This window comes from Myotis davidii, unplaced genomic scaffold, assembly GCF_000327345.1.
Source record: "Myotis davidii unplaced genomic scaffold, ASM32734v1 scaffold591, whole genome shotgun sequence".
Lineage (NCBI taxonomy): Eukaryota > Metazoa > Chordata > Mammalia > Chiroptera > Vespertilionidae > Myotis > Myotis davidii.
In genome coordinates, this window is record NW_006284340.1 from 2,203,252 (window position 1) to 2,214,188 (window position 10,937).

The following is a 10,937-nucleotide window of genomic DNA, read 5'->3' on the forward strand; positions in this document are numbered from 1 at the left end:
ACCTGGGTTGCAGGCACATCCCCCGTGGGAGATGTGCAGGAGGCAGCTGGTCAATGTTTCTCTCTCTAACTCTCTATCTCTCTCCCTTCCTCTCTGTAAAAAATCAATAAAATATATTTTAAAAAAAAAGAATCAACCAATGAATGCATAAATAAGTGTAACAATAAATCTATGTTTCTCTCGTTCCCTTCCTGTCTCTCTAAAATAAGTTAAAAATAGTATTTTATATGTAAAATAATATAAAACACATATTTAAATAATTTGTAGTTTTTACATTTAATTTTTAATATAATATATTCAGTGTAACAAATATATTCAACACACTCAATTTTCATGCACTTTATTATTTTTTAAAGATATTTTTATTAATTTCAGAAAGGAAGGGAAAGGGAGATAGAGAGAGAAATATCAGTGATGAGAGACAATCATTGATTGACTGCCTCCTGCATGCCTCCCCTCAGGGATCTAGCCAGCAACCCCAGCATGTGCCCTGACCAGGAATTGAACCATGACCTCCTGGTTCATAGATCGACGCTCAGTCACCAAGCCACACTGACCGGGCATTTATTTATTTACTTATAAAGAAAGTTTATTGATATTTTGAGAGAAAGAGGAGAGAAATGTCGATATGATAGCCCAACATTGATTGGCTGTCTCCTGTATGCCCTCCACTGAGGATCAAACCTCCAACCAGGGCATGAGCCCGTGATCAGGAATGAACCAGCAACCTCTTGGTGCCTGGGACAATGCCCAACCAACTGAGCCACGCCAGCCAGGGCAATTTTCATGCACTTTAAATTCTACTACATTTTGTGTACTGATACTTTAGATCATTACTATAAATAGAACACAAATAAATGAAACTATTAATGATAGCATAATTAATGATTGTGTTGAAATGTTAGCAAGATAAAGTTATGGCATAAATATAGGATGATATATGAATTACATGTGTTTTAATTTTATTCCTCATCCAATACATCATCAGCCAAAAATCTAGACATATGCAATAATATTTAAATCATAATTTTTTGGCATTTCACTTTTCTTTAAGTCATATAAACAGTATAGCTTTCCATATATTTTCCCATTTGGTTGTTATAAACGTTTACTTATACTCTATTTGTTGAGGTAGGAGGGTATACTATATTTAATAGTCTGTTAACTTGATTTATAACTTTTAAAGACTTAAAGATAAGGCATGTGGACCTCAATTTGTTTTTTGTCCTCAGACACATAAATGTTATTAGTGGGCCTACATACAGCATGTGTGTGCTGTCTTGTTTGCAGTTAATCTATATACTTCTTAACCAACTACTTCAACCTCCTACACACACACACACACACACACACACACACACAATTTTGTATTGCTTCAGTAGAAAAGAGATAGTTTTACCCACTCTTGATTCCCCTGTAGTGCCTATCACAGTGAGGGTAGGCACCCATAAATAGGTTTTGACTTTAACTGAATTACATACATAGGAAGTTGGAAGGATACTTGAAGAGATTTCTCTTGGATATGGTAGATTGAAGAAATCCAAAAAGAGGCAGCAATGATAGGTATGGAGAGTCAAGTCATTTGCCCTGGAGACGTATAAAGCATAAGCAATAGGGAACAAGCTTACCCAATTTGCTTCACTAATGTGCATCCTTTGGCACAATGAACAACTCACATAGGTAGGTGAGAGGTTCCCTGACTCGGAGTAGGGCTGGCCAATGCATGGTAATGAGACATCTCTTCGTGGTATATTGTTTTAGAAGGAGAAGTAGCAAGACATTGTACTTCATACTCAGGGATAAAAAGCCACTCTCTATAATTATGTAAGATCCTCTACTCAATATTCTAACAGTCTACTTTTTAAAAACATTTCAATTGGACTCTAACTCTCTAGAAATGAACAGTTAAAAATTCAAGTAATAATTGTGGCAGACTTAGCAATATAATGAATAGCCACTCACTAGGAATTTGACTAAGACTCCCTAATAGGTTGTTGGCGCTGAATACATTTTAAATAGCAAAAATAATATTGAGCAACAATTAATTTTACCAAACAGCTACCGACTAGAAGAAGCAATCACCCTCACTGGCCGAGTTCATGCTGTTGCAGCGTCGGTATGAAACAATGGACCCAGGACTTCACATTTCAGGTCAGAAGGCAGACTTGCACAAACGTTAGAGGATTGTCTCCCATCTGTGGGAACACAGAATGTAGGTCAACGTGTGCCACTTCTGGGCAAGAACAAGTTGTCTTGTCACAGTGGTTCTGGGCAAGAACAAGTTAGTTTGTCACCTCCTCCATATTCAGAGTAAATTTTGTGACTTGAAAGGTTAGTATTGGAGATAATGACAGGAGCAAAAAACATAGAAGTCAGGAGACACAGGTTGTATTCCGGAAATAATGAGTAATCAAGTTGGCCAGGAGACCTAATGCTTTTCAAACTTTTCTGCCAAGGTATTTCCTCACAGAGAAAGAATAAACTTGAATGCCCCACTTGCCAAGAAATGTAGGCATTTGTCCCGCATCCACTCCCAATGTCTTTGAAGCCTCTTGTTTTATATTTAAAATGAATGCAAATTTTGCATATCAGTCTATCATATGAAGGGTATCATATAAAAATAATGTTTTATCCCTGGCCAGTGTGGCTCAGTTGGTTGGAGTATTCTTCTTTACTCCAAAAGGTGGCGGGTTCAATTCCCTGTGGGGGCATGTATGGGAGGCAACCCATCAATGTTTCTCTCTCACATTGATATTTCTCTCTCTCTCTCTTCCTCTCCCTTCTTCTCTCTAGAATAAATTTTTTAAAAATAAGGTTTTAAAGATCTATTGGCAAAGGAGAAAACAAGTTTGCTATACTATCCTTGGCTAATAGACTTTCTTGGAAAAATAGGTTCCTACTGCTACTGGTTTTACTCTATCATACATCTGACAAAACAATTTAGATAAATGCATATTTTTCAAGTTTTGTGAGAATTATCATAAATATGAGTATTTTCAAAATATGCATATGTTTTAAAGATTAATAATAAACTGAACGATAAATAACTACCGCTCAACTTAAGAAACAGAACATTCCAGAACCTTAAAGCTCCCAGTGTGTCTGCCCCTCCCAGATTTTTCTTCTGCTATTCTCCCTTCCTGAAACCACTATCTTAAAGTTTAGGTTAATCATTCTTCTGTTTTTCTCTATAATTTACTAATTACCACAAATGAAGACTTTTCTAAACAATATAACATAAAGTAGCATAGATAACTTTGTTTATTTGTGACCTTGATATAAACAACATATGTATAGTGTACACTTTGCTTTTTTAGTTCCACATTGTTTTTGTGATTTATCCGTGTGTGTGACTAAAGGTCATTCATTGTGGCTTACACAGCATATCTTTTTATATTCATTCCCGTGTTGCTGGACATTTTGGTTGTTTTCAGTTTTTGTAATCACAAAGTTTTGTGTCTCCAGATGCACATGGGAAAGAAGTTCCCCTAGGGTGAATATCAGGGAGTGAAATTGCAGGTCATAAGGTATATATAGATATATCTTCAGTGTTAGTAAATTTTCTAAGGATGCCTACAAAAATATCTTCCATCCACATGCTTTTCTTATAATGTGGCTTTGACACACCTCCCTCTGAAGGTGGGGGTCTGTGTCCCCATCCTTGGTTAGCAGGTGGGCTTTTTGTAACTGTTTCAACCAATAAAGAAGTATGTGACTTTCAAAGCTAACTCATAAAGAGCCATGCATCTACTCTTTTGTTAACTTAAATTCTTGCTCTTAAAATATTTAAGCTTCCATATAAGTACCCTGACTACCCTGGGCCTGAGTCTACCTTGCTGTGAGCTCAATCTAATCACCTATGTGGAGAGATGGCATGGAGGGGCCCTGAGGCAACATGAAGAAAGACCCCAGCCAGTTCCCTGGTCCCAACACCTAGCTGTTCCTCTGTGAGTGAAGGAATGATTATAGAGTTGCCCAACCAAGCCCTTGCTGACCCATAGAAACTGGGTCATCAAGTCACCAAGTTTGGTGTGGTTTGTACACAACAACAGAATACCAGAAACATACTAAATTATCTTAAAAAGTGGTCGTATCAACTTTTCCTACTAGTGAATGGGAGTGGCCGTTGTTCTCCAGTCTTTAGTTTTTGCCTGTCCGGTACATGTGATTATGGTTTTAGTTTTAATTTCTCTGATTGCCAGTGACATTTGGGCTTTTTCATATATTTAGAGGCCATTCGTGTTTGTTGGTTTATTTCATAACATCAAGGTTTTTGCTTGTATTTCCATTAGACTTTCTTTGTAGGATTTAAAAATGTTACAAGTAGCCCTAGCCAGTTTGGCTCAGTGGATAGAAGGTCAGCTTGAAGACTGAAGGGTGCCGGGTTCGATTCCAGTCAAGGGCACGTATCTTGGTTGCAGGCTTGATGCCCAGCCTGATTGGGCCTCGTGCAGGAGGCAACCAATTGAGGTGTCTCTCTCATATCGATGTTTCTCTCCCTTTGTCTCTCCCCCTTCCTTCCACTTTCTCTGAAAATCAATGGAGCCGTGACTGGTTTGGCTCAGTGGATAGAGTGTCGGCCTGCGGACTGAAGGGTCCCAGGTTCGATTCTGGTCGAGGGCATGTACCTTGGTTGCGGGCACATCCCCAGTGGGGATGTGCAGGAAGCAGCTGATTGATGTTTCTCTCTCATCGATGTTTCTAACTCTCTATCCCTCTCCCTTCCTCCCTGTAAAAAAAAAAATCAATGAAATATATTTTTAAAAAATCAATGGAAAAATACCATCAGGTGAGGATTAACAACAACAAAAATTATAAATACTAATAGTTTGTCAGTTATATACATTACAAATATCTCTCCAAGGTTGTTTCTTGCCCTTTTCATTATTATTATTATTATTATTATTATTTTATTGTTTAAAGTTTTACATATGTCTCCTTTTTCCCTGATTGACCTCCCCCCTGCACTCCCACCCCGGAGAGCAAACCCCCACTGCCCCAGTGTCTGTGTCCATTCTATGAACATAGGGGTGCATATATCCTTTCTGATTGGTATTTTTGGTTTCTTGGGATATAGTCCTAGAAGTGGGATTACTGGGTCAAATGGGAGTTCCGTTTTTAATTTTTTGTGGAAACTCCATACTGTTCTCCACAGTGGCTGCACTAGTGTTCATTCCCACAGGCAGTGCACGAGGGTTCCTTTTTCTCTGTGTCCTCTGCAGCGCTTGTTGTTTGTTGATTTGTTGATGATAGTCATTCTGACAGGTGTGAGATGGTACCTCATTGTTGTTTTTATTTGCATCTCTTGGATGATTAGTGACTTTGAGCATGTTTTCATTTATCTCTAGGCCCTCTGTATGTTCTCTTTCGAAAAGTGTCTATTTAGGTCCTTTGTCCATTTTTTGATTGGATTGTTCATCTTCCTTTTGTTAAGTTGTATGAGTTCTCTGTAAATTTTGGAGATTAGGCCCTTATCAGATATGACATTGGCAAATACATTCTCCCATGCAGTGGGCTTTCTTGTTTTGTTGATGGTTTCTTTTGTTGTGCAGAAGCTTTTTATTTTGATGTAGTCCCATTTGTTTATTTTCTCCTTAATCTCTATTGCCTTAGGAGCTGTATCTGTGAAGATATTGCTATGACATATGTTGATATTTTGTAGCCCTTTTCATTATTTTATTGTGTATTTTGATGAATAGAAGTTAGTAATATTTTCCTTTATGGTTTGAGCTTTTTCTGTTTTAAATTCTTACATCATGAGATCACAGAGGAGAAGTTCTCCTATAATTTATTTGAGGAGTTCTACAAGCTTTGTTTTTCCACATTTAAATCTCATCATCCATTTGGAATTTATTTGATAAAGAAATGTTTTACCAGGTCCAAATGAGCATCTTTTCTCAACTGAAAACTCCGTTGCATATCGAGTACCAACAGCAGTGTCTGTTTCTATGCTTTATTGTCAGTTGCATTGGTTTACTTGCCAAACCTTTTGTCAATACCATATTGATTCAATTATTATAATTAAATAAGATTTTTTATCTAGTAGGGCATGCCTCTCTTGCCTGATTTTTCTTATTCACAATTTATTTAGTATTTATATATTATTTATTTATTTATTTATTATTTTGTTTTCTTTAACATCTTCAATAAAGTTTTATCAATTTCTCCACCAAGATCTTACACATTTTTGCCTAATTTATTCCAAATAACTTATACTTTTTGTTGCTACAATAAAGCTATCATTATTATTTTTTAAATGTTTTTATTGATTTTAGAGAGAGTAAAAGGGAGATAGATAGAAACATTGATGAGAGAGAAACATGCATCGGCTGCCTCCTGCACACCCCCTACTGGGGATCGAGCCCACAACCCGACATGTGCCCTACTGGGAATGGAATCATGATCTCCTTGTTCGTGGGTTGACGCTCAGCCACTGAGCCACACATGCTGGCCAAGGCTATCATTTTAAAATAAATTTTTCTTATGTGTTGCTGGTATACTCTTATATCCAGAAATCTTACTAATTGCTCTTATTAAATAGTTCATAGATGCTTTTTCACTTTTAATGTAGAAAAAAGAGTAACCGTCATATTTTTCTTTCAAATTCTTACAGATTTTATTCTTTGTCTTGCCTTATTACACTGGCTGAAGTCTTTAACACAATGGTGAGTAAAACTGGGGAAAGTGGGCATTTCTGTCTTGTATCCTTTGTGTGTGTGTGTGTGTGTGTGTGTGTGTGTGTGTGTGTGTGTTGTTAATCCTCACCCAAGGATATTTTTCCCATTGATTTTTTTTTAAAGAGTGGAAGGGTGAAGAAGAGGAGGGAGGGAGAGAAAAAAATAGATGTGAGAGAGACATTGACTGGTTGCCTCTTGCCTGCATCCTGACCCGGGCCACCAGGGATTGAACCAGCAACCCAGGTAGATGCCTTTGACCAGGAATGAACCTCGACCCTTTGGTGCTTGGCCCAACTCTCTAACCACTTACCAATACTGTCCAGGGCTTGTATCTGGTTTTAAAGAAAATACTTTAAATGTCTCACCACTAAACACAATGTTTAGAGTAAATATTTTGAAACTAGTCTTTATCAAATTTAGAAGTCCTCTTGTATTACTAAATCGCTAAGGGCATATTTTTTTTCTGTATACCTAGGTAATTACATGGTAAGTGTTATGTGATCCCTAGCTTCCCAGATGGCCCCAAATGACTCTCATCTCCTGGTATAGTCATACCCTTATATAGTTCCTCCCACATTATACCAGAGATGATCTGTGTAATCAATAGAACATGGCAGAAGTGATGATATGCCATTTGTTAGGTCATAAAAGATATTATGACATAAGTTTAGACATATAGATCAATGGAATAGAATTGAGAGTTCAGAAATAAATGCTACATTATGGTCAATTGGTTTTGAGAAGTGTGCCAAGTCACTTGAATGGTGACAGAATAGTCTTTTTCAACAAATGATGCTGAGACTTACAAAAGAATGAAGTTGAACCGTCCACCATTACAAAAACCAACTCAAAAATAAATCAAAACCAAAATGTAAAGCCAAAACTATATAAAACTCAGAAGACAACATAGGCCTAAATCTTTGTGACCTTATATTAGCAATAGTTTCTTAGATATGACACCAAAAGCATGAGCAACAAGAGAAAACAATAGATAAGTTGTACTTTGGCAAAAACTCAAAAAGTTAAACTAGACTTTCCATAGGGATGCTCACATTCTTGAAAGTCTCTGAGGCCCAGAGGCAGTGCTTTCTTCCAGAGAGTATTTGTTCTGCCGGGTGGAGCAGTACCAATCCAAGATCACTTTAAGCTATATTTTTAGCTAGAGTTTTTGTTTTTGCATAGTTTGGAAATTTCAAAAGAGTCATATTTTCCCTCCAATAAAGTTTAGATTGAGACAGACAAGAGTCACTGACTTCTTTGTGGTATTTTTCTAATCTGCCATAAGGCCTGAAATGAAAAATCTGACAAAGCGTATTTGTGCGGTTCACTCTCCGAATCCCTTTCAAAAAATAAATTTTGCCCCAGCCAGTTTGGCTCAGTGAATAGAGCAGGGGTCCTCAAACTTTTTAATCCCCAGTAGGGGGCGTGAAGGAGGCAGCCGATCAATGATTATCAAAATTGATGTTTCTATCTCTCTCTCCCTCTCCCTTTCTCTCTGAAATCAATTTTTTTTTTTAAATCTTTAAGTAAACACTAGTCTCTGGGAAAATGTACTGTGTTCATCCTGTGGCTTCTTTTACCCTTGGACAATGTTGCGTGAATCATAGTTTAAGAAACACAGTGGAAGAAGAAAGATTAGATAGAAAATTTAGAAAGAACAGTCTTAAGTCATTCCGTTCTTGTGCGATACTTCCCTGCAGTGCTGTGTTAAATGAAAGTCTTTTGCAAAGCCTCCTCCTCTCAAAATGGATTAAGTTATAGAGTCTTTCTTTGTGACCATGATGTCTTTGGGTCAACTACTAGAAGGAAGTCTGCTTAGAAATCTAAAATGGGTCTTCATTTGAATTCAGTCTCATAAGGAATAGGTGGCCATAAGGAAGAGAGAGGGGAGAAGGTGTTCATCTATGGGGAACACTGTAAATCAGTGCTTCTCAAACTTTGATGTGCCTATAAGCTTCCACCACCTCTCCTGTCTTGTTGAAAATGCAGAGTCTGCCTAGAAGGGCTAGGAAGGCCTGAGCTTCTGCATGTCTTACAAGCTCCCAGATGATTCTACTGCTGGTGGTCCTAGGACCTGACTTTGAGTTGAAGGGTGGAGAACAGAAAGACGCTTTCTTTCTGCCACTTGCACGGTCCCAAATTTCCCTCTACTCCCTAAAATTCTTCGACTCTGCTGCTGAATCTAAAATTCCACCAGTTATACCTTTCTGGGAAAAGTTGCAGATTGAGTCACAACTTAATAATAATGTTCAGTCAGAAAGTTAACCTCATCGTACCTGCTGGATTAGGGACTTTAGGAAAGGACACAGGTTTTTTTGGGTAAGAAGGGATTTTAGTAGTGAGCCACTGTATTAAAGGGTGAGCATAAAGGTGGAGCAGGAGGAGGTGAGGAAGAGAAGTGGGCGTTGCGCAGCTGCATGGTATTAGGAAAGCAGGGACACCTGGGGTTCAGCCAAGGGCAATTTAGGAAGTAGGAGGAGATGAAGAAAGAGGAGTCAGAGGACCCTATAACCTCATCCTTTTAAAAGTCTTGCCTTGGGCCAGTCTGAGGAAACCTGATCCTCATGAAACCCATGTCTATTCCTAAATATTATCTTCTTACAGAAAGATAATATGACACCTGACCTGTACCTGTCAGTAAGGAGTCACTGTTTTTTCTTTATTTGCATATGCAGTTGTGAAATTCAAGAAGTCGCTCTGCTAAATACACATGATAGTTGAAGCTGTAGGAGAGGCCGTTTAATAAATATTAAAAGCTCCAAGATGGGATTTAGAGCTAAAGGTATGACAGGTGACTGACAGCACAGAATGACAGCACTGAAATGAGTCAGATATCACCCAACCTTTTTATTCTGTGGATGAAGAAATTAAAAACAAGTAGGTTCAATTGGATTGCTCAAGTTTATACAGGTAATTAATGAAATAGCCTGGACTTGAATACCAAGACTCTTAAGTGCTTTCTATAATAAGATATTCTAGTTTGAAAAACCCAGGTTTAAAAGGGTCTGAAAGGCTTCCTGTTTTAATTGTATTAAGCATTTTTGTGCTGCATAATCTTGTACTTAATTGGTCAACTAATTTTGGCTAATTTCCATATATTTGTTTGTTTTTACTTTTTATTTGTCCTTTATTTTCTTTCTGTCTTCCTCCCTTACTTCCTCCCTCCCTCTCTCCCTTCTTTTATTTCTTCCTTTCTTGTTTACAAATCCTTGTGTCAAGGGCTCCATTTTTTTTTTAAATGGGGTCCATTTTCATTTCAAGGAGACCCATGCAATTTATTATCTATAAGGCCCAACCTAATATAAATCCATTTATTTTCTGAACATATTCCAGGTATCACCAAGAGCCCTCCTTTTGATACAACAATACAACTTACTCTCCAAGCCTGAAAGTAAGTTGGGTTTTCTTCTGAAATTCCTCCACTACCATACACATACCTCATGTCTGGATTTGGATAGCCAAAGGCAGATGTGAAAAAAAGTTACAGCCAAATGAGATAAACCTGTGAGTCCTGACCGACTTTACTCCACCTACCAGCCTAGCCTACTTGGCCTGACACACCTTCCAGCGTCTGGAAGGTAAATATCGAACAAATGAAAGGTAATACTCTTTTACCACGCAGGCTGTGAAGCAGTAACATCTATCACCAGAAGTGGCACAGACTATTTGTTCACTCAACTCATTGCCATTTTCTAAAACAATTTGAATCTTATGCCTCCCTCAATGCTACACTAAGTAGGAGTGCCAAAAGGTCAAGGTCTTCAGTCGTTAGTCTTCCCCCATTGCTGGCGATGGGAGAGAGCAAGAGAGCATTGTTTTAAAAGACAAGCTTTGTGGAACCCCAGAGATCACACTGGGGTAGAGAACAGATTATTCTGACATTACAATTATAGTGTCATAGAAATCTTAAAAAGACTTGTCACTTCATGGAAGATTTGTCACTTCGTGTCTCTTAGGAAGATTCATCACTTCTTGTCTCTCTTTGATTAGCTTCCTCCCTTTAATTAGGTTTTGGAGCGAGCTTATGGTTCTGAGGGCGCAATCCCCAGGAATCCCACGCTTCAGACACAGGACTCAAAACGAAAAAGTAAAATGCAGTGCTCTTGCCCATTTCTCGGTAAACTTCCAGTTTTGCTTTCCAGGTACAATGCTTAGGGGTATAGTTTACGCTGATTAAAGAAGTTAGATTTATAATAAAGCTTTTCTGGAATAATTTATGAGAAAAAAAAACAGAGATGCTAATCTCTAGAGATTATTTTC